This window comes from Crinia signifera, chromosome 2 (assembly GCF_055691185.1).
Source record: "Crinia signifera chromosome 2, ASM5569118v1, whole genome shotgun sequence".
NCBI classification, from domain to species: domain Eukaryota; kingdom Metazoa; phylum Chordata; class Amphibia; order Anura; family Myobatrachidae; genus Crinia; species Crinia signifera.
The window spans coordinates 152798193-152819099 of record NC_139218.1 but is presented as its reverse complement, the minus strand read 5'-3'; the positions used below and the strand labels follow the sequence as shown (position 1 = coordinate 152819099).

The 20907-nt window shown below is 37.8% G+C and overlaps 10 non-coding genes across 10 annotated transcripts; all 10 read right to left on the bottom strand.

Moving 5' to 3' along the window:
* Positions 1 to 3858: 3858 nt before the first annotated feature.
* TRNAI-GAU (transfer RNA isoleucine (anticodon GAU)) lies at positions 3859 to 3932 on the bottom strand. The gene has a single exon. It is a non-coding gene; the product is annotated as a tRNA-Ile (tRNA).
* Positions 3933 to 4692: 760 nt separating this feature from the next.
* TRNAI-AAU (transfer RNA isoleucine (anticodon AAU)) lies at positions 4693 to 4766 on the bottom strand. The gene has a single exon. It is a non-coding gene; the product is annotated as a tRNA-Ile (tRNA).
* Positions 4767 to 5528: 762 nt separating this feature from the next.
* On the bottom strand, positions 5529 to 5602 carry TRNAI-AAU (transfer RNA isoleucine (anticodon AAU)). Its single transcript has one exon. It is a non-coding gene; the product is annotated as a tRNA-Ile (tRNA).
* A 251-nt stretch (positions 5603 to 5853) lies between these two features.
* TRNAI-AAU (transfer RNA isoleucine (anticodon AAU)) lies at positions 5854 to 5927 on the bottom strand. The gene has a single exon. It is a non-coding gene; the product is annotated as a tRNA-Ile (tRNA).
* Positions 5928 to 8152: 2225 nt separating this feature from the next.
* Positions 8153 to 8226, bottom strand: TRNAI-AAU (transfer RNA isoleucine (anticodon AAU)). Its single transcript has one exon. It is a non-coding gene; the product is annotated as a tRNA-Ile (tRNA).
* A 1487-nt stretch (positions 8227 to 9713) lies between these two features.
* Positions 9714 to 9787, bottom strand: TRNAI-AAU (transfer RNA isoleucine (anticodon AAU)). Its single transcript has one exon. It is a non-coding gene; the product is annotated as a tRNA-Ile (tRNA).
* Positions 9788 to 18079: 8292 nt separating this feature from the next.
* On the bottom strand, positions 18080 to 18153 carry TRNAI-AAU (transfer RNA isoleucine (anticodon AAU)). Its single transcript has one exon. It is a non-coding gene; the product is annotated as a tRNA-Ile (tRNA).
* A 716-nt stretch (positions 18154 to 18869) lies between these two features.
* On the bottom strand, positions 18870 to 18943 carry TRNAI-AAU (transfer RNA isoleucine (anticodon AAU)). Its single transcript has one exon. It is a non-coding gene; the product is annotated as a tRNA-Ile (tRNA).
* A 701-nt stretch (positions 18944 to 19644) lies between these two features.
* TRNAI-AAU (transfer RNA isoleucine (anticodon AAU)) lies at positions 19645 to 19718 on the bottom strand. Its single transcript has one exon. It is a non-coding gene; the product is annotated as a tRNA-Ile (tRNA).
* Positions 19719 to 20433: 715 nt separating this feature from the next.
* On the bottom strand, positions 20434 to 20507 carry TRNAI-AAU (transfer RNA isoleucine (anticodon AAU)). The gene has a single exon. It is a non-coding gene; the product is annotated as a tRNA-Ile (tRNA).
* Positions 20508 to 20907: the final 400 nt, after the last annotated feature.

Sequence of the window (20907 nt, the reverse complement as noted above, 5' to 3'; positions counted from 1 at the left end):
GAACATCGACAAAGCTGGGAAGTATACCGCCTATCTCTCTAAGCTAGATAAACCATCGAACATTGTAACTAAAATCTACTCGGGTACAGGGGTCATGCGGGTAGCTGCTCCGGAAATTGCAGAGGTTTTTCGGGATCATTTCAGCGAAGTGTATAAATCCAAACTCACTCATGAGAGCCATAAAATTGAAAGATATCTTAGTAGCATCAACCTTCCCTCCATCTCTCATGAAGAGAGGAGATTACTAGACTCTCCCTTCTCTGCTGAGGAGGTTGAAGTGGCGATCAAGTCCCTAGCATCAGGTAAAGCCCCGGGGATAGATGGGCTTCCGGGTGAGCTCTATAAAAAATTTGGGGGGATTTTAGCCCCAAAATTGTTACAGTATTTTCAGGAGATGGAACAGGAAGGTAATCTATCAAAATCAATGACTGAGGCCATTATTACTGTAATTCCTAAAAGCGGTAAGGACCCCACACTGGTAGACTCGTACCGGCCAATCTCCCTGATCACGACTGACGCCAAGATCTACGCTAAGATTCTGGCGATCAGATTGAACAGCGTGATCGGGAAGATAGTCCACCCGGACCAAACCGGATTTATGAGTGGAAAGTCCACAGCAATTAATCTGCGCAGAGTATTCATGTCTCTTCAGATGGCAGATATGTCAGGTAAAAATATTGCAATTGCATCATTCGATGCAAATAAAGCGTTCGACTCGGTCGAATGGCTTTATTTAAGGCATGTACTGTCTGCAATGGGATTGGGCCCTAGGTTTATAAATTGGATCTTCTTGTTATACCAGTCTCCAAGTGCGAGGATCTCAGTCAACGGCTATATAACTGACTCATTTCCGCTGTTTAGGGGTACCCGTCAAGGGTGCCCCCTCTCACCCCTACTCTTCGCGGTGGCTATTGAGCCCATTGCGTGCAAATTAAGGGCAATTCTGAGATGTGGGGATGAGAGGGAGAATCTAAATAGCAATATCATCTCCTTATATGCCGATGATCTGTTGGTGGGAATGGCTGATTATGTCAACCAATTGCCAGTAGTAATAGATAACATGCGGGTATTCGGACAGTATTCGGGTCTAACGATAAACTACGGGAAATCACAGCTTCTCATAACTAAAGCCGAAGGGGATGGTATACCTGAAAGGGCCTCCCTTCTCCCAAGGGTTGAGAGATTCAAGTATTTGGGGATTATTGTATCGAACAACCCAGGAGAGTACGTCAAACAAAATCTAGACCCCATAATAGATGAGATCAGAATCAGATGTAAAAGTTGGCTGAGACTCCCACTAACAGTAATTGGTCGGGTTAACTTAGTAAAAATGACGATTTTACCAAAGCTCCTATATGTATTCTTACACTCTCCCATCCTCATTAAGGAAGAGGTGTTCAAGAAAATCAACGGTGTAATATCATCCTTTGTATGGCGGAATAAAATTCCGAGAATCAAAATGCCCTTCCTAACGAGAGAGCGCGGAGATGGGGGTGCGGCTATGCCCAACTTTAAACTATATTATTACGCAGCCCAAATGGTTCATTTAACAGGCTGGATTAAAGGGGATGAATATATCGGGCAAATAGCCAGATTTATATCTAGAACTATTCCCGGGCACTCCCCATTGCAGGCAATCCTGATGAAGGAGAACCATCACAATTTTCCTCCAATACTTAAACAAGCCAGGAAAATATGGCAATGGATAAGTAAAAAAATGGACTTCGCTGAAATAGATCCAGATACTCACCTATTTTCGCTGAACCCAATTGACAAATTAAAACTACACCAAGGTGGGAGGATATGGGGACACTTTGGAATTAACTCTATTGGTCAGGTTTTTGTTAATAATGGTCTAAAATCATTTTCCCAATTACAAATTGAATTTTCCCTCCCTAAAACCATGTTTTATAGATATCTGCAATTGAGGAGTGCAGTGACACAACGCAATCGGATAAAACAGATTAATCTTGTTGAATCCCCAATTAAAAAATTCATTAAAACATTGGGAAATAATAAACGCTTATCAAAATGTTATAAATTTCTCTCAGTAAATACTCAAGGTGAGGAAATGGATGGCTTGGTCCAAAAATGGAATATTAACATCCCAGAAGTGAATGCGGGAAATTGGAGAATTGTTCTTGAGGCCCCTAGCTTAGCAACAAATTCGTTAAGAATCCAGCAGGTACAATTAAATATCTTATATCGAACGTATATAACCCCAGAAAGGATTAGCAAATTTTCTCAAGGTAGCCGTAACCGTTGCCCGAAATGCGATGAAATAGGATGCAACTTTTGGCATCTCCTTTGGGAGTGCAAAAAATTGCAAGTATTCTGGAAAGGGGTTGGAAAAATACTTGCGGCACTAGGGGTCCCATGTCAAAGTCTATCACCCTTGGGGCTGATTCTCGGGGTTTGGCCATCTAGTAGTATGTCTCGTGGAGACAGGCAGTTGGTGATTAACCTTTGTGCCATGGCAAAAATGGTAATTGCTCGCTCATGGATGGCAAAAAGTGGCCCACGGGTACAGGAATGGATTAGCTTGGTCAATTGTAATATGGAGCATGAGAAATATTTATATCTTTTAAATAAGTCAATTGATAAATTCTATGATATTTGGGGGGCATGGTACTATTCAAAGTATTATAATCACTAAGTAATATAATCACTAACAGTATTAAATGTTATCTTCCTCTTTCTATTCACTAACTGGTCAAATAATTAGACGAGGAAGATTATGGATGAACTGTAGATAAATGACCAGTGTGGCAGAATGAGATGTAACTTTTGTAGAAGATGGAAATTTAGCACTTTAAAAATGTCACTATTTAGAATTGGAGAAATTCTGTATGGCCATAGACACTGTGACACACTGAGAAATGTTAACACAACGTATAATAAAGTATCACAACACCCGTAAATTTATTGACGGTTCACGATCTCACCCACGTAAATGAGTCACCGACAGAATATGAAGTTAGGCACAATAATCTTACACCTTTTATGCATATTTATAAAAAGTATTATAGTAGTTGCATTGCACCTACTTGACAATACTATTCACTTGAAGCTAAATACAAAGAAGCGTCACGCACTTCGGCACCTTCAGATCGTAGGTTATGAAGTTATGGATAGCTGTGAGGGCGGTGAAAAATGTAGCTGTCATCACACACACAAATATAGTTAAGAATTAAAAAGGAAAAAAAAAAAAAAAAAAAATACAAGCCCCCCTTTTCCATTCTCAGTCCCCCCCCCCCCCTTTATATCTTTTTTTTAACTCTTTTCTTCTTCGATACTCTCTTTTCTTTCGCTTCCATGCGTCTCATAAAATTAGATTGTTAATCCAATCAACTTCTTTTCTGTCTGTCTTTCATATAACAACGAAAACAAAAGATACTGAAGTCCGCAAGGACAAATATAGATTGAGTATTTGGAATGTAGCATAGCGATTAAATTGTATAAGATGCACACGGGTATATGTATGTGGAATGTATTGTAACTTTGTCTATGTATGTGTACTATGTATTGTTGTTTTATAAAACTTTCAATAAAGATGATAAAAAAAAAAAAAAAGAAAAGCATTTCTATTTTAAAGAAAAATCATAAAGCATAAAGTGCTTTGAAGTGTGGCATTGGTAATAGGGCTTTCATTTCTTCCTACAGTCCAAAGCAAAATAAAAATAGGGTGTAAAATACTATATATTTAAAGTATAATGGTAAAAGATCTACAATGTATTCAAGGCAGTTACTAGGATAATCACTATAGCCAATACTGATGATGAAGCCTAGTTTCCAAGCACTGTACTACAAGTTTAAATCCATTGTTGTCAATGATGTTGGGTCATAAAGATAAACAAATGGCCAGTGTGGGGATCGAACCCAAGACCTTGGCGTTATCAGCACCACGCTCTAACCAACTGAGCTAACCGGCCACACTCTTTGAATGCGAAAATCCAAAATGACAAATAATCTTCAAATCATTATGTGTATTATTTCTAAAAGGTGATTTTTGTTGACAATAAATCATTATATGTATTATTTCTAAAAGGTGATTTTTTTTGACAATCATTTTTTCTCCCTTCATACTTTTGCAAAAACGATAAATGAGGTCCCATTTTAAAGATTAAGTTATTTGCTTCAGATACATTGTTAGTTAAAAATTGTATATGGTTTTGTTTCTTTAAAAATTGAAGTTACAAATTGACTTGGTGCCCTACACTTCTTTCCCTGGATGTGTTGATACAGCATGGCAAAGATGATCAGTTTTGCACGGCTTCTCGAAATGGCTACATATGAACCAGTTCTTCTTCATCCTACTACAAACCACCAACCTCACTATAAAATGAATTGTATTTTATTTGCATGAAACATTTACGCATGGGCCACGTAGTAGATCATATATTGATTGAAAAGCATTTCTATTTTAAAGAAAAATCATAAAGCATAAAGTGCTTTGAAGTGTGGCATTGGTAATAGGGCTTTCATTTCTTCCTACAGTCCAAAGCAAAATAAAAATAGGGTTTAAAATACTATATATTTAAAGTATAATGGTAAAAGTTCTACAATGTATTCAAGGCAGTTACTAGGATAATCACTATAGCCAATACTGATGATGAAGCCTAGTTTCCAAGCACTGTACTACAAGTTTAAATCCATTGTTGTCAATGATGTTGGGTCATAAAGATAAACAAATGGCCAGTGTGGGGATCGAACCCAAGACCTTGGCGTTATTAGCACCACGCTCTAACCAACTGAGCTAACCGGCCACACTCTTTGAATGCGAAAATCCAAAATGACAAATAATCTTCAAATCATTATGTGTATTATTTCTAAAAGGTGATTTTTGTTGACAATAAATCATTATATGTATTATTTCTAAAAGGTGATTTTTGTTGACAATCATTTTTTCTCCCTTCATACTTTTGCAAAAACGATAAATGAGGTCCCATTTTAAAGATTAAGTTATTTGCTTCAGATACATTGTTAGTTAAAAATTGTATATGGTTTTGTTTCTTTAAAAATTGAAGTTACAAATTGACTTGGTGCCCTACACTTCTTTCCCTGGATGTGTTGATACAGCATGGCAAAGATGATCAGTTTTGCACAGCTTCTCAAAATGGCTACATATGAACCAGTTCTTCTTTCATCCTACTACAAACCACCAACCTCACTATAAAATGAATTGTATTTTATTTGCATGAAACATTTACGCATTGGCCACGTAGTAGATCATATATTGATTAAAAAGCATTTCTATTTTAAAGAAAAATCATAAAGCATAAAGTGCTTTGAAGTGTGGCATTGGTAATAGGGCTTTCGCTTCTTCCTACAGTCCAAAGCCAAATAAAAATAGGGTGTAAAATACTATATATTTAAAGGATAATGGTAAAAGATCTACAATGTATTCAAGGCAGCTACAAGGGATAATCACTATAGCCAATACTGATGATGAAGCCTAGTTTCCAAGCACTGTACTACAAGTTTAAATCCATTGTTGTCAATGATGTTGGGTCATCAAGAAAAACAAATGGCCAGTGTGGGGATCGAACCCAAGACCTTGGCATTATTAGCACCACGCTCTAACCAACTGAGCTAACCGGCCACACTGTTTGAATGTGAAAATCCAAAATGACAAATAATCTTCAAATCATTATATGTATTATTTCTAAAAGGTGATTTTTGTTGACAATCATTTTTTCTCCCTTCATACTTTTGCAAAAACAATAAATGAGGTCCCAATTTAAAGATTAAGTTACTTGCTTCAGATAATTTGATGAAGCCTAGTTTCCAAGCACTGTACTACAAGTTTAAATCCATTGTTGTCAATGATGTTGGGTCATCAAGAAAAACAAATGGCCAGTGTGGGGATCGAACCCAAGACCTTGGCGTTATTAGCACCACGCTCTAACCAACTGAGCTAACCGGCCACACTGTTCGAATGTGAAAATCCAAAATGACAAATAATCTTCAAATCATAATATGTATTATTTCTAAAAGGTGATTTTTGTTGACAATCATTTTTTCTCCCTTCATACTTTTGCAAAAACGATAAATGAGGTCCCATTTTAAAGATTAAATTATTTGCTTCAGATAAATTGTTAGTTAAGAATTGTATATGGTTTTGTTTCTTTAAAAATTGAAGTTACAAATTGACTTTGTGCCCTACACTTCTTTCCCTGGATGTGTTGATACAGCATGGCAAAGATGATCAGTTTTGCACAGCTTCTCAAAATGGCTACATATGAACCAGTTCTTCTTTCATCCTACTACAAACCACCAACCTCACTATAAAATGAATTGTATTTTATTTGCATGAAACATTTACGCATGGGCCACGTAGTAGATCATATATTGATTGAAAAGCATTTCTATTTTAAAGAAAAATCATAAAGCATAAAGTGCTTTGAAGTGTGGCATTGGTAATAGGGCTTTCATTTCTTCCTACAGTCCAAAGCAAAATAAAAATAGGGTGTAAAATACTATATATTTAAAGGATAATGGTAAAAGATCTACAATGTATTCAAGGCAGCTACAAGGGATAATCACTATAGCCAATACTGATGAGGAGGCCTAGTTTCCAAGCACTGTACTACAAGTTTAAATCATTATATGTATTATTTCTAAATGGTGATTTTTGTTGACAATATATCATTATATGTATTATTTCTAAAAGGTAATTTTTGTTGACAATCATTTTTTCTCCCTTCATACTTTTGCAAAAACGATAAATGAGGTCCCATTTTAAAGATTAAGTTATTTGCTTCAGATACATTGTTAGATAAGAATTGTATATGGTTTTGTTTCTTTAAAAATTGAAGCTACAAATTGACTTTGTGCCCTACACTTCTTTCCCTGGATGTGTTGATACAGCATGGCAAAGATGATCAGTTTTGCACAGCTTCTCAAAATGGCTACATATGAACCAGTTCTTCTTTCATCCTACTACAAACCACCAACCTCACTATAAAATGAATTGTATTTTATTTGCATGAAACATTTACGCATGGGCCACGTAGTAGATCATATATTGATTGAAAAGCATTTCTATTTTAAAGAAAAATCATAAAGCATAAAGTGCTTTGAAGTGTGGCATTGGTAATAGGGCTTTCATTTCTTCCTACAGTCCCAAGCAAAATAAAAATAGGGTGTAAAATACTATATATTTAAAGTATAATGGTAAAAGATCTACAATGTATTCAAGGCAGTTACTAGGATAATCACTATACTGATGATGAAGCCTAGTTTCCAAGCACTGTACTACAAATTTAAATCCATTGTTGTCAATGATGTTGGGTCATCAAGATAACCAAATGGCCAGTGTAGGGATCGAACCCAAGACCTTGGCGTTATTAGTACCACGCTCTAACCAACTGAGCTAACCGGCCACACTCTTTGAATGCGAAAATCCAAAATGACAAATAATCTTCAAATCATTATATGTATTATTTCTAAAAGGTGATTTTTGTTGACAATAAATCATTATATGTATTATTTCTAAAAGGTGATTTTTGTTGACAATCATTTTTTCTCCCTTCATACTTTTGCAAAAACGATAAATGAGGTCCCATTTTAAAGATTAAGTTATTTGCTTCAGATAAATTGTTAGTTAAGAATTGTATATGGTTTTGTTTCTTTAAAAATTGAAGTTACAAATTGACTTTGTGCCCTACACTTCTTTCCCTGGATGTGTTGATACAGCATGGCAAAGAGGATCAGTTTTGCACAGCTTCTCAAAATAGCTACATATGAACCAGTTCTTCTTTCATCCTACTACAAACCACCAACCTCACTATAAAATGAATTGTATTTTATTTGCTTGAAACATTTACGCATGGGCCACGTAGTAGATCATATATTGATTGAAAAGCATTTCTATTTTAAAGAAAAATCATAAAGCATAAAGTGCTTTGAAGTGTGGCATTGGTAATAGGGCTTTCATTTCTTCGTACAGTCCAAAGCAAAATAAAAATAGGGTGTAAAATACTATATACTGTATTTAAAGGATAATGGTAAAAGATCTACAATGTATTCAAGGCAGTTACAAGGGATAATCACTATAGCCAATACTGATTATGAAGCCTAGTTTCCAAGCACTGTACTACAAGTTTAAATCCATTGTTGTCAATGATGTTGGGTCATCAAGAAAAACAAATGGCCAGTGTGGGGATCGAACCCAAGACCTTGGCGTTATTAGCACCACGCTCTAACCAACTGAGCTAACCGGCCACACTTTTTGAATGTGAAAATCCAAAATGACAAATAATCTTCAAATCATTATATGTATTATTTCTAAATGTGATTTTTGTTGACAATCATTTTTTCTCCCTTCATACTTTTGCAAAAACGATAAATGAGGTCCCATTTTAAAGATTAAGTTATTTGCTTCAGATACATTGTTAGTTAAGAATTGTATATGGTTTTGTTTCTTTAAAAATTGAAGTTACAAATTGACTTTGTGCCCTACACTTCTTTCCCTGGATGTGTTGATACAGCATGGCAAAGATGATCAGTTTTGCACAGCTTCTCAAAATGGCTACATATGAACCAGTTCTTTCATCCTACTACAAACCACCAACCTCACTATAAAATGAATTGTATTTTATTTGCATGAAACATTTACGCATGGGCCACGTAGTAGATCATATATTGATTGAAAAGCATTTCTATTTTAAAGAAAAATTATAAAGCATAAAGTGCTTTGAAGTGTGGCATTGGTAATAGGGCTTTCATTTCTTCCTACAGTTTAAAGCAAAATAAAAATAGGGTGTAAAATACTATATATTTAAAGGATAATGGTAAAAGATCTACAATGTATTCAAGGCAGCTACAAGGGATAATCACTATAGCCAATACTGATGATGAAGCCTAGTTTCCAAGTTTAAATCCATTGTTGTCAATGATGTTGGGTCATCAAGAAAAACAAATGGCCAATGTGGGGATCGAACCCAAGACCTTGGCGTTATTAGCACCACGCTCTAACAAACTGAGCTAACAGGCCACACTGTTTGAATGTGAAAATCCAAAATGACAAATAATCTTCAAATCATTATATGTATTATTTCTAAAAGGTGATTTTTGTTGACAATCATTTTTTCTCCCTTCATACTTTTGCAAAAACGATAAATGAGGTCCAATTTTAAAGATTAAGTTACTTGCTTCAGATAAATTGTTAGTTAAGAATTGTATATGGTTTTGTTTCTATAAAAATTGAAGTAACAAATTGACTTTGTGCCCTACACTTCTTTCCCTGGATGTGTTGATACAGCATGGCAAAGAAGATCAGTTTTGCACAGCTTCTCGAAATGGCTACATATGAACCAGTTCTTCTTTCATCCTACTACAAACCACCAACCTCACTATAAAATGAATTGTATTTTATTTGCATGAAACATTTACGCATGGGCCACGTAGTAGATCATATATTGATTGAAAAGCATTTCTATTTTAAAGAAAAATCATAAAGCATAAAGTGCTTTGAAGTGTGGCATTGGTAATAGGGCTTTCATTTCTTCAAACAGTCCAAAGCAAAATAAAAATAGGGTGTAAAATACTATATATTTAAAGTATAATGGTAAAAGATCTACAATGTATTCAAGGCAGTTACTAGGATAATCACTATAGCCAATACTGATGATGAAGCCTAGTTTCCAAGCACTGTACTACAAGTTTAAATCCATTGTTGTCAATGATGTTGGGTCATCAAGAAAAACAAATGGCCAGTGTGGGGATCGAACCCAAGACCTTGGCGTTATTAGCACCACGCTCTAACCAACTGAGCTAACCGGCCACACTGTTTGAATGTGAAAATCCAAAATGACAAATAATCTTCAAATCATTATATGTATTATTTCTAAAAGGTGATTTTTGTTGACAATCATTTTTTCTCCCTTCATACTTTTGCAAAAACGATAAATGAGGTCCCATTTTAAAGATTAAGTTACTTGCTTCAGATAAATTGTTAGTTAAGAATTGTATATGGTTTTGTTTCTTTAAAAATTGAAGTTACAAATTGACTTTGTGCCCTACACTTCTTTCCCTGGATGTGTTGATACAGCATGGCAAAGAAGATCAGTTTTGCACAGCTTCTCGAAATGGCTATATATGAACCAGTTCTACTTTCATCCTACTACAAACCACCAACCTCACTATAAAATGAATTGTATTTTATTTGCATGAAACATTTACGCATGGGCCACGTAGTAGATCATATATTGATTGAAAAGCATTTCTATTTTAAAGAAAAATCATAAAGCATAAAGTGCTTTGAAGTGTGGCATTGGTAATAGGGCTTTCATTTCTTCCTACAGTCCAAAGCGAAATAAAAATAGGGGGTAAAATACTATATATTTAAAGTATAATGGTAAAAGATCTACAATGTATTCAAGGCAGTTACTAGGATAATCACTATAGCCAATACTGATGATGAAGCCTAGTTTCCAAGCACTGTACTACAAGTTTAAATCCATTGTTGTCAATGATGTTGGGTCATCAAGATAAACAAACGGCCAGTGTGGGGATCAAACCCAAGACCTTGGCGTTATTAGCACCACGCTCTAAACAACTGAGCTAACCGGCCAAATGCGAAAATCCAAAATGACAAATAATCTTCAAATCATTATGTGTATTATTTCTAAAAGGTGATTTTTGTTGACAATAAATCATTATATGTATTATTTCTAAAATGTGATTTTTGTTGGGGGGCGGGGCCACGGCGGTGCAGGTGTGAGCAGGTGAGAGAGTGCGCTCCCTGACATGTAAAAGACCCGGGCGTTACCTGAGATCCTGAAGCCGGTTGAGGGAGTTATGCCCCGGGGAATGAGCGGTGGAGTGAGGCGCTGCTAAACTGCTGACATCCAGGGCAGCTGGAGATTGTGTGCAAGCCGGGTTAAGCGAGGAGCTGTATCGGAGGTCTGCAAGCCCGGCTGTCGGTATCCAGTATTAGACGCTCCGGCTGCTGCCGTCACGCGAGGTGGAACTAGCAGACGTGAGACACGCCGAATAGACACCAGGGGGGAGAGGAAAGGAGGGGCACCTCCGCTCCCGGTCTATGCACAGCGGCACTGAAGCGAGAGCCGACTACTGGGGGTTGGAAGCCGTGGTTGGAGGCTGGGACGCAGGACCCAGGTGAGAGAGCAGTGGGCACAAGTAAAAGAGGAGACACACAGAAGAAACCCTAAACCCGCGGTAAAGGACGCTGGGGCTCCAATAAATGCGTGGTGGTGTGAGCACCCGCACACTACAGTGATAAAAGCCTCACAAAGTCGGATAATATAACAACACCGAGTGACATTGGGTGCCCAGTCAGGACTGCAAGTCTACAAACCGGTGCAGTATAACATTGCCTTTCCTCTTTCTTTTTAAGCTGTATTGACTGTGATAAGAACATAAGCCTCTCTGTTTTGGTCTGGTTCTCTGTTCATTTTTGTGTGACCTGTGGAAAGAAAACTGTAATGGTGCAGTATATTTGAAGTAAACAGGTTTGTGCCCCTGATCAAACAAAATACCGTTGCTAGAACTGACTAGGGAGTATTGCGATCAGCAAACGGTGTGGCAATAAGTACTGCACCTCCTAAACCACGTGGCAGGCACAGGTCAACTGTGCAAAATAAAGAAAAAGGATTAGTGTCTGAATAGATAAAAGTTGCGCAGATCCCCTTGAGTACAATGGGGAAAACTGGCAATGCAACCGCCGCTGCCCGGCTTGAGAAATTCGCCCGTGGTCAGGGTAAGAACACTACAGAGACCCCCTCCTCAACGCCACAGGCCACCCCAACAAAAAATAAAAGCCCGATCTCCATATCTACTCCAGAGATTACACTCCAACAGGTTCTAGAAGCCATCAATAGCTCTGAACAACGTTTGTCAGAGCAAATAAATGGAGTACAGCAAGAAATTAGTATAATCAAAACTGAACTAAAGGCGAATACAGACAGAATAAAGGAAGCAGAGGAGCGCATATCCACAATGGAGGATAAACACAATCTCTGTTCAAATAAAGTTAACAACATGACCCAGCAAATGATAGAGATGAAAAGTAAACTACTTGATATCGAAGGAAGATTACGGCGAAATAACCTAAGATTCGTGGGGCTGCCCGAGCGGGTGGAGGGTGCAGATGCGCCCAAATTTATAATAGAGTGGCTGAGTACCAAGCTGGGGAAATCTTCCTTTACAGACCACTTTTCAGTAGAAAGGGCACATAGGGTGCCATTTCGCCCCCTGCCACCAGGGGCCCCGCCTAGAACCCTGATTGTTAAAATACTAAACTTTCAGGACAGGGACACTATTCTTCGACTGTTGCGTACTAAAGGTCCATTAGAGTACAACGGGACTAAGATTTCTGTATTCCCTGACTTCGCCTTAGAAGTTCAGAGAGATAGAGCAAAGTACATTGAAGTTAAGAGAAGATTACGGGACAATAATCTTAAGTACTCAATGGTTTTTCCTTCAAAGTTAAGGGTGATAAGTGGCGACGAAACCCTTTTTTTCTCTACGCCTAACGAGGCGGCAAAATGGTTGGACACAAAGCTCCCGGGCACCCGGCAGCTGGCGGATGGATAGGCCTCAGGACAGATTATAACAAAATAATCATGTCAGGGAGCCACCTGCAAATTGGTGGCCCAATTGGTATAGCCCCCAGGAACGGGGTGTATAGTGTGTGATGTTTATTTTTCTCTTTTTTTTGTATTTTTTTTGTATGGGTGGTTGGGGGAGGGAAGGCCAAAGGTATAGGTATACTAAGGGGTGGATGGTATACAGGGAGGGGGGAGGGTATGTGTTTCTCGATGTAATGTATGTAAATTGTATTTTCTTAGCAGTGTACAGTAATATTCTATGGCGGAAGGGAAAATGTATAAGCTACGCCACGCGGAAGGTGGTTGGGGATGTGTGGAAGGCATGGGGGATAATCATAGTTGTAAAGAAAAATGATTAAGCTATTGACCTGGAATATAAGGGGCATAAATGACAGGATCAAACGGTCACTTGTGCTTAATCAATTAAGGCACTACAATGCAGATGTGATATGTCTGCTTGAGACCCACTTGGTGGGTGGGAAATTATTGTCACTGAGGAAACCCTGGGTTGGATATGTCTATCATGCCCCATTCACATCATCCTCCAGGGGTGTCTCAGTATTAATTAAAAAATCAGTGGCGTTTGTTTGTAACAAAGTCAAAATAGATAGTGGAGGTCGATATGTCTTCTTAGATTGTACGATCAATAACAAGCAGATATTGTTACTCTCGGTGTATGTCCCCCCACCCTTCTCATACGAAGTCCTTAGAAAAGCGGCAGAATTTTCTGCCCTTACACCAGATGTTCCTGTTGTCTGCTTGGGGGATTTCAACAATGTGCTGGATCCCCGGGCAGACAGGAGGAGTGCATCGCAGGGGTTGGTCAGGGGAACCAGGGGCTTTGCAGAATTCATAAGTAATATGGGATGGGTGGACCCCTGGAGGGAGTATAATCCAAATGCGACGCAATTTTCTTGCTACTCCTCCTCACATCAGACCTTCTCCCGGATTGATATGGCCCTGGTTTCGCGCAATCTATTACCTCAGGTTGCAGAAATAGTGTATAAGCCGAGGGGAATTTCTGATCATTCCCCGATTCTCCTGGAATTATCTGAGAGTAATGTACGTGGGCAAAGTTTTTGGAGGCTGAACCCAAATTGGATAGATCAAATAGGGCAGAATGAATCTCTGATAGCACAGTGGGAAGAATTCTGGGAATTTAATAAAGGGACAGCTAAGCCTGCGATAATCTGGGACACATTTAAGGCTTATGTAAGGGGTACCTTCAAAAAATGCATAGCAGAATGCAAGAGGGCGAGCAGAAATAAAATATGCGAAATGGAAAAGAATTGTGAGGATTCAGAGGCTAATTACCTGCGGTGTAACACCGACGACACACGGGAAAATTGGCAGGAAGCCCAAAGGGCTTGGCTCAATACACTAGAAGAGGAGAATTCCAAAATAATGTTGTATAGGTCACAGAGGCGCTATCAGCACTCGGATAGAGCAGGCAACTACTTGGCCTTTCTTGCACAAGCTGAAAGTCCCCCTAAAATAATCAGTAGTATAGTGGATAATAATGGCATTGTGCTGAATACTCCCACACAGATAGGTGAGGCATTTAAAGAGTATTACAGGGATATATATGCTACCAAGACGCAGCAGTGCCAAAATGAAACACAAAGTTATATTGATAATATTGCGTTGCCCGTATTAAACGCAGAAGATAGGGCAAGTCTGGAGGCTCCACTAACCCTAGCTGAGGTCATGTTGGCCATAAAAGAACTCCCCTCGGGGAAAGTGCCAGGATTAGATGGGTTACCCATAGAATGGTATAAAAAACATAAAGATATAATTGGGCCATTACTCCATGATGCACTATGTGCATGCTTCGAACAAAATAACATCCCGAGATCTATGACACAAACAAATATCATTGTTATTCCTAAACAGGGAAAGGATCCGAAATGCATGGATTCGTACAGGCCTATATCTCTTTTAACATGTGAAGCTAAAATCTTGGCTAAAATACTAGCGGTTAGACTCAACAAGCATATATTAAAAATGGTACATCAAGATCAGACCGGTTTTATGCCAGGCAAGGCGACCTCGCTCAATCTCCGCAAATTATATAGCCATTTGCAGATGCCAATCGAGGGTGGGACGGAGCCGGTTGTGGTGACCCTGGACGCAATCAAGGCATTTGATTCGATAGAATGGCCGTATTTGTGGACGGTGCTTAGAGCCTACGGCATAGGGCCCAACTATATAAAATGGTTGCAGCTGATGTACACTGATCCAACCGCCAGGGTCACTATAAACGGCTGGACATCGCCGGTTTTTGCACTCGCCAGGGGGACGAGGCAAGGGTGCCCCCTTTCACCTGCCCTCTTCGCCCTGGCGATCGAACCTCTGGCCTGCATTATTAGAAAGCACCCCGAGATCCATGGCTTCAGACTAGGGGATGAGAGAGATGTGGTATCTCTGTACGCAGACGATCTGCTTATTTACCTGTCAGATTTTAGTAAATCTCTCCCCTGTGTTTTAAGTCTGATACAAGAGTTTGGAAATCACTCAGGAGTTAGAATGAACTGGGGTAAATCGCACATCTTTCCCCTAGATGGTAAAATCTGTCCAGCACTCCCCTCTCCGTATCCATTAGGTTGGGTATTAACATTTAGATATCTTGGGATTCTCATCTCCCTGGATCCAAAGACATTTGTACAATTAAATATCCAGCCAATATTAGAATATATGGGGATGAAATTTAAATCTTGGCGTAGACTGCCATTAACCGTGACTGGTAGAGTCAACCTATTTAAAATGGTGGTCCTCCCCAAAATTTTATACGTGATACATCAGTCCCCGATATTCCTCCCCATGACCTTGTTCAGAAAAATGAATAGCATGATCTCATCCTTTATATGGAATGGGGCCAGAGCGAAAATTAGTTTAAATATCTTGATGAGAGACAAGGCAGAGGCGGGTCTGGGGCTGCCGGATCTTAGAGGCTATTATATCTCTACCCAATTGGCACAAACAAAGTGTTGGATTGTGGAGGAGCAGAACAGTAAATTAACAGCAGCTTTGGTAGATTCGGCAGCCCCAGGAACTAACCCTATGCATAAAATATTACGAGGTCAAATCACGAGTTCGGACCCCCCTTTAGTGATCCAGGCTGTAAAAATCTGGAGAGAGGCCAATAGGTGTATACAATTTAAGCACATAGACCAAGATCATCCGATTGTAGATAACAAGTTGTTAAATGAACTATGTAAGCTACAAGTAAGAGAGGTCTGGATGCCATATGCTATTGTCACTCTCAGTCAGGTATATAATGCAGATGGGATAAAGTCTTTCTCACAATTGAGGGACGAATATAGGTTGCCGCAGACACATTTCTTCCGCTTTTTACAGCTGAGACACGCTTTGGAAGTTCAATTTCTTAACATCCCTCCAATATTTGAGGAGTCCCCAATAAAAAGAATATTAAAATCAAGTGATAAAACAAAAATAATATCAAGATTATATAAATGTATTAATAGAGGTAAAAGTAGTGACGGCCTGAGCGATCTTAAGGAAAAATGGGAAGGGGATGTAGGTTCTTTATGTGAGGAGGAGTGGAATAACGTGAAGTCTGGGATATCCAAAGCGACCAGTGCCCTGCGGGTCCAACAAGTGCAACTGTTTATATTTCATAGGGCGTACTTATCAATGCCCAGGTTGATGAAATTTTCAGGGCGGACCTCGAGTGTATGCCCAAAATGCAAGAGAGATACGGGAACCTTTTTTCACTTGTTATGGGAATGCCCCATAATTGCTATCTTTTGGGGTAAAATCGTGCAAGTGTTGGTGAATACGGGGATACCCAGAGAAACCATGACGGTAAAATGCTGTATACTTGGCCTGATGGTGGGAACGGGACTCCAGGCCGGGGATAAATCGTATGTTAACAACCTCTGTGCCCTGGCGAAGGTCATTATTGCCAGGGGTTGGATGGCAGAAAATGGCCCCGATATTCAGTCTTGGAAAGCCCTGGTAAACTACACAGCTAGACAGGAAAAACAGGTATATAGAAGTAGAAAGATGTTGAATAACTACCCAAAAGCATGGTATAGGTGGACCACATCAATTTATTGGAGGTACGATGACACTTAGATGAGAGTAGTAGTAGTTGGTGGGTGAAGAATTGAAATAGGGTAATAAAGGGTTCACAGTTGGCTAAAAATGCAAAAAGTAATTTATAACACACATGAAAGAATTGAATGTTAACAATTCAGTATAAATCACAATCTGCGTTACTACACTAGACACAGTAGACACTGAATCTAATCACAATGTTATTTATAAAAAAAAAAAAAAAAATGGGGGTTTGGAGAGGGGGGGGGGGTATGGAGATAGGGGGCAATTGAAAGCACGTAAACTTAAGAAGTGAAAGTCCCACAAAACCATAATATAGAAGACACAATGTATATTACCACTAAAAACACGAAAACAGCACATTAAGGTTAGGTAACCAATAAAGGATTAATGCCACAAGTGTTGAATGTTGTAGCACTTAATTATACTGAAGTGGAAATAAAGGTGATAGCACGCCTCCATAGTGGAAGGCAGATAACAACGAATCTGCCCACCTAGACCGTCAAAAGTCACCTGCGTGGCTAAGAGACAATATTGTCAGATACCCCGCCATAGTTATAGATCAGTAAAAAAGCAGAAAAAGTGGATTGGAATGTGCACTGCTGTTTGTATGTAATGTGGAGTGTCACATAGTGTTTCTCTTTTATCATGTTCGTGATTTTGCAATAGGCGCTCATACTGTTAATTGTCTGTGAATGTATGTATGTCTGTATGTTCCTTTTTTTTTACTTATGTAATTATGAAAAACAATAAAAGATTATAAGTTAAAAAAAAAAATGTGATTTTTGTTGACAATCATTTTTTCTCCCTTCATACTTTTGCAAAAACGATAAATGAGGTCCCATTTTAAAGATTAAGTTATTTGCTTCAGATACATTGTTAGTTAAGAATTGTATATGGTTTTGTTTCTTTAAAAATTGAAGTGACAAATTGACTTTGTGCCCTACACTTCTTTCCCTGGATGTGTTGATACAGCATGGCAAAGAGGATCAGTTTTGCACAGCTTCTCAAAATGGCTACATATGAACCAGTTCTTCTTTCATCCTACTACAAACCACCAACCTCACTATAAAATGAATTGTATTTTATTTGCATGAAACATTTACGCATGGGCCACGTAGTAGATCATATATTGATTGAAAAGCATTTCTATTTTAAAGAAAAATCATAAAGCATAAAGTGCTTTGAAGTGTGGCATTGGTAATAGGGCTTTCATTTCTTCCTACAGTCCAAAGCAAAATAAAAATAGGGTGAAAAATACTATATATTTAAAGGATAATGGTAAAAGATCTACAATGTATTCAAGGCAGTTACAAGGGATAATCACTATAGCCAATACTGATGATGAAGCCTAGTTTCCAAGCACTGTACTACAAGTTTAAATCCATTGTTGTCAATGATGTTGGGTCATCAAGAAAAACAAATGGCCAGTGTGGGGATCGAACCCAAGACCTTGGCGTTATTAGCACCACGCTCTAACCAACTGAGCTAACCGGCCACACTGTTTGAATGTGAAAATCCAAAATGACAAATAATCTTCAAATCATTATATGTATTATTTCTAAAAGGTGATTTTTGTTGACAATCATGTTTTCTCCCTTCATACTTTTGCAAAAACGATAAATGAGGTCCCAATTTAAAGATTAAGTTACTTGCTTCAGATAAATTGTTAGTTAAGAATTGTATATGGTTTTGTTTCTTTAAAAATTTAAGTTACAAATTGACTTTGTGCCCTACACTTCTTTCCCTGGATGTGTTGATACAGCATGGCAAAGAAGATCAGTTTTGCACAGCTTCTCGAAATGGCTACATATGAACCAGTTCTTCTTTCATCCTACTACAAACCACCAACCTCACTATAAAATGAATTGTATTTTATTTGCATGAAACATTTACGCATGGGCCATGTAGTAGATCATATATTGATTGAAAAGCATTTCTATTTTAAAGAAAAATCATAAAGCATAAAGTGCTTTGAAGTGTGGCATTGGTAATAGGGCTTTCATTTCTTCCTACAGTCCAAAGCAAAATAAAAATAGGGTGTAAAATACTATATATTTAAAGGATAATGGTAAAAGATCTACAATGTATTCAAGGCAGTTACAAGGGATAATCACTATAGCCAATACTGATGATGAAGCCTAGTTTCCAAGCACTGTACTACAAGTTTAAATCCATTGTTGTCAATGATGTTGGGTCATCAAGAAAAACAAATGGCCAGTGTGGGGATCGAACCCAAGACCTTGGCGTTATTAGCACCACGCTCTAACCAACTGAGCTAACCGGCCACACTGTTTGAATTTGAAAATCCAAAATGACAAATAATCTTCAAATCATTATATGTATTATTTCTAAATGTGATTTTTGTTGACAATCATTTTTTCTCCCTTCATACTTTTGCAAAAACGATAAATGAGGTCCCATTTTAAAGATTAAGTTATTTGCTTCAGATACATTGTTAGTTAAGAATTGTATATGGTTTTGTTTCTTTAAAAATTGAAGTTACAAATTGACTTTGTGCCCTACACTTCTTTCCCTGGATGTGTTGATACAGCATGGCAAAGATGATCAGTTTTGCACAGCTTCTCAAAATGGCTACATATGAACCAGTTCTTCTTTCATCCTACTACAAACCACCAACCTCACTATAAAATGAATTGTATTTTATTTGCATGAAACATTTACGCATGGGCCACGTAGTAGATCATATATTGATTGAAAAGCATTTCTATTTTAAAGAAAAATCATAAAGCATAAAGTGCTTTGAAGTGTGGCATTGGTAATAGGGCTTTCATTTCTTCCTACAGTTTAAAGCAAAATAAAAATAGGGTGTAAAATACTATATATTTAAAGGATAATGGTAAAAGATCTACAATGTAATCAAGGCAGCTACAAGGGATAATCACTATAGCCAATACTGATGATGAAGCCTAGTTTCCAAGTTTAAATCCATTGTTGTCAATGATGTTGGGTCATCAAGAAAAACAAATGGCCAATGTGGGGATCGAACCCAAGACCTTGGCGTTATTAGCACCACGCTCTAACCAACTGAGCTAACAGGCCACACTGATTGAATGTGAAAATCCAAAATGACAAATAATCTTCAAATCATTATATGTATTATTTCTAAAAGGTGATTTTTGTTGACAATCATTTTTTCTCCCTTCATACTTTTGCAAAAACGATAAATGAGGTCCAATTTTAAAGATTAAGTTACTTGCTTCAGATAAATTGTTAGTTAAGAATTGTATATGGTTTTGTTTCTATAAAAATTGAAGTAACAAATTGACTTTGTGCCCTACACTTCTTTCCCTGGATGTGTTGATACAGCATGGCAAAGAAGATCAGTTTTGCACAGCTTCTCGAAATGGCTACATATGAACCAGTTCTTCTTTCATCCTACTACAAACCACCAACCTCACTATAAAATGAATTGTATTTTATTTGCATGAAACATTTACGCATGGGCCACGTAGTAGATCATATATTGATTGAAAAGCATTTCTATTTTAAAGAAAAATCATAAAGCATAAAGTGCTTTGAAGTGTGGCATTGGTAATAGGGCTTTCATTTCTTCCTACAGTCCAAAGCAAAATAAAAATAGGGTGTAAAATACTATATATTTAAAGTATAATGGTAAAAGATCTACAATGTATTCAAGGCAGTTACTAGGATAATCACTATAGCCAATACTGATGATGAAGCCTAGTTTCCAAGCACTGTACTACAAGTTTAAATCCATTGTTGTCAATGATGTTAGGTCATCAAGGTAAACAAATGGCCAGTGTGGGGATCGAACCCAAGACCTTGGCATTATTAGCACCACGCTCTAACCAACTGAGCTAACCGGCCACACTCTTTGAATGCGAAAATCCAAAATGACAAATAATCTTCAAATCATTATGTGTATTATTTCTAAAAGGTGATTTTTGTTGACAATAAATCATTATATGTATTATTTCTAAAAGGTGATTTTTGTTGACAATCATTTTTTCTCCCTTCATACTTTTGCAAAAACGAGAAATGAGGTCCCATTTTAAAGATTAAGTTATTTGCTTCAGATACATTGTTAGTTAAAAATTGTATATGGTTTTGTTTCTTTAAAAATTGTAGTTACAAATTGACTTTGTGCCCTACACTTCTTTCCCTGGATGTGTTGATACAGCATGGCAAAGAGGATCAGTTTTGCACAGCTTCTCAAAATGGCTACATATGAACCAGTTCTTCTTTCATCCTACTACAAACCACCAAC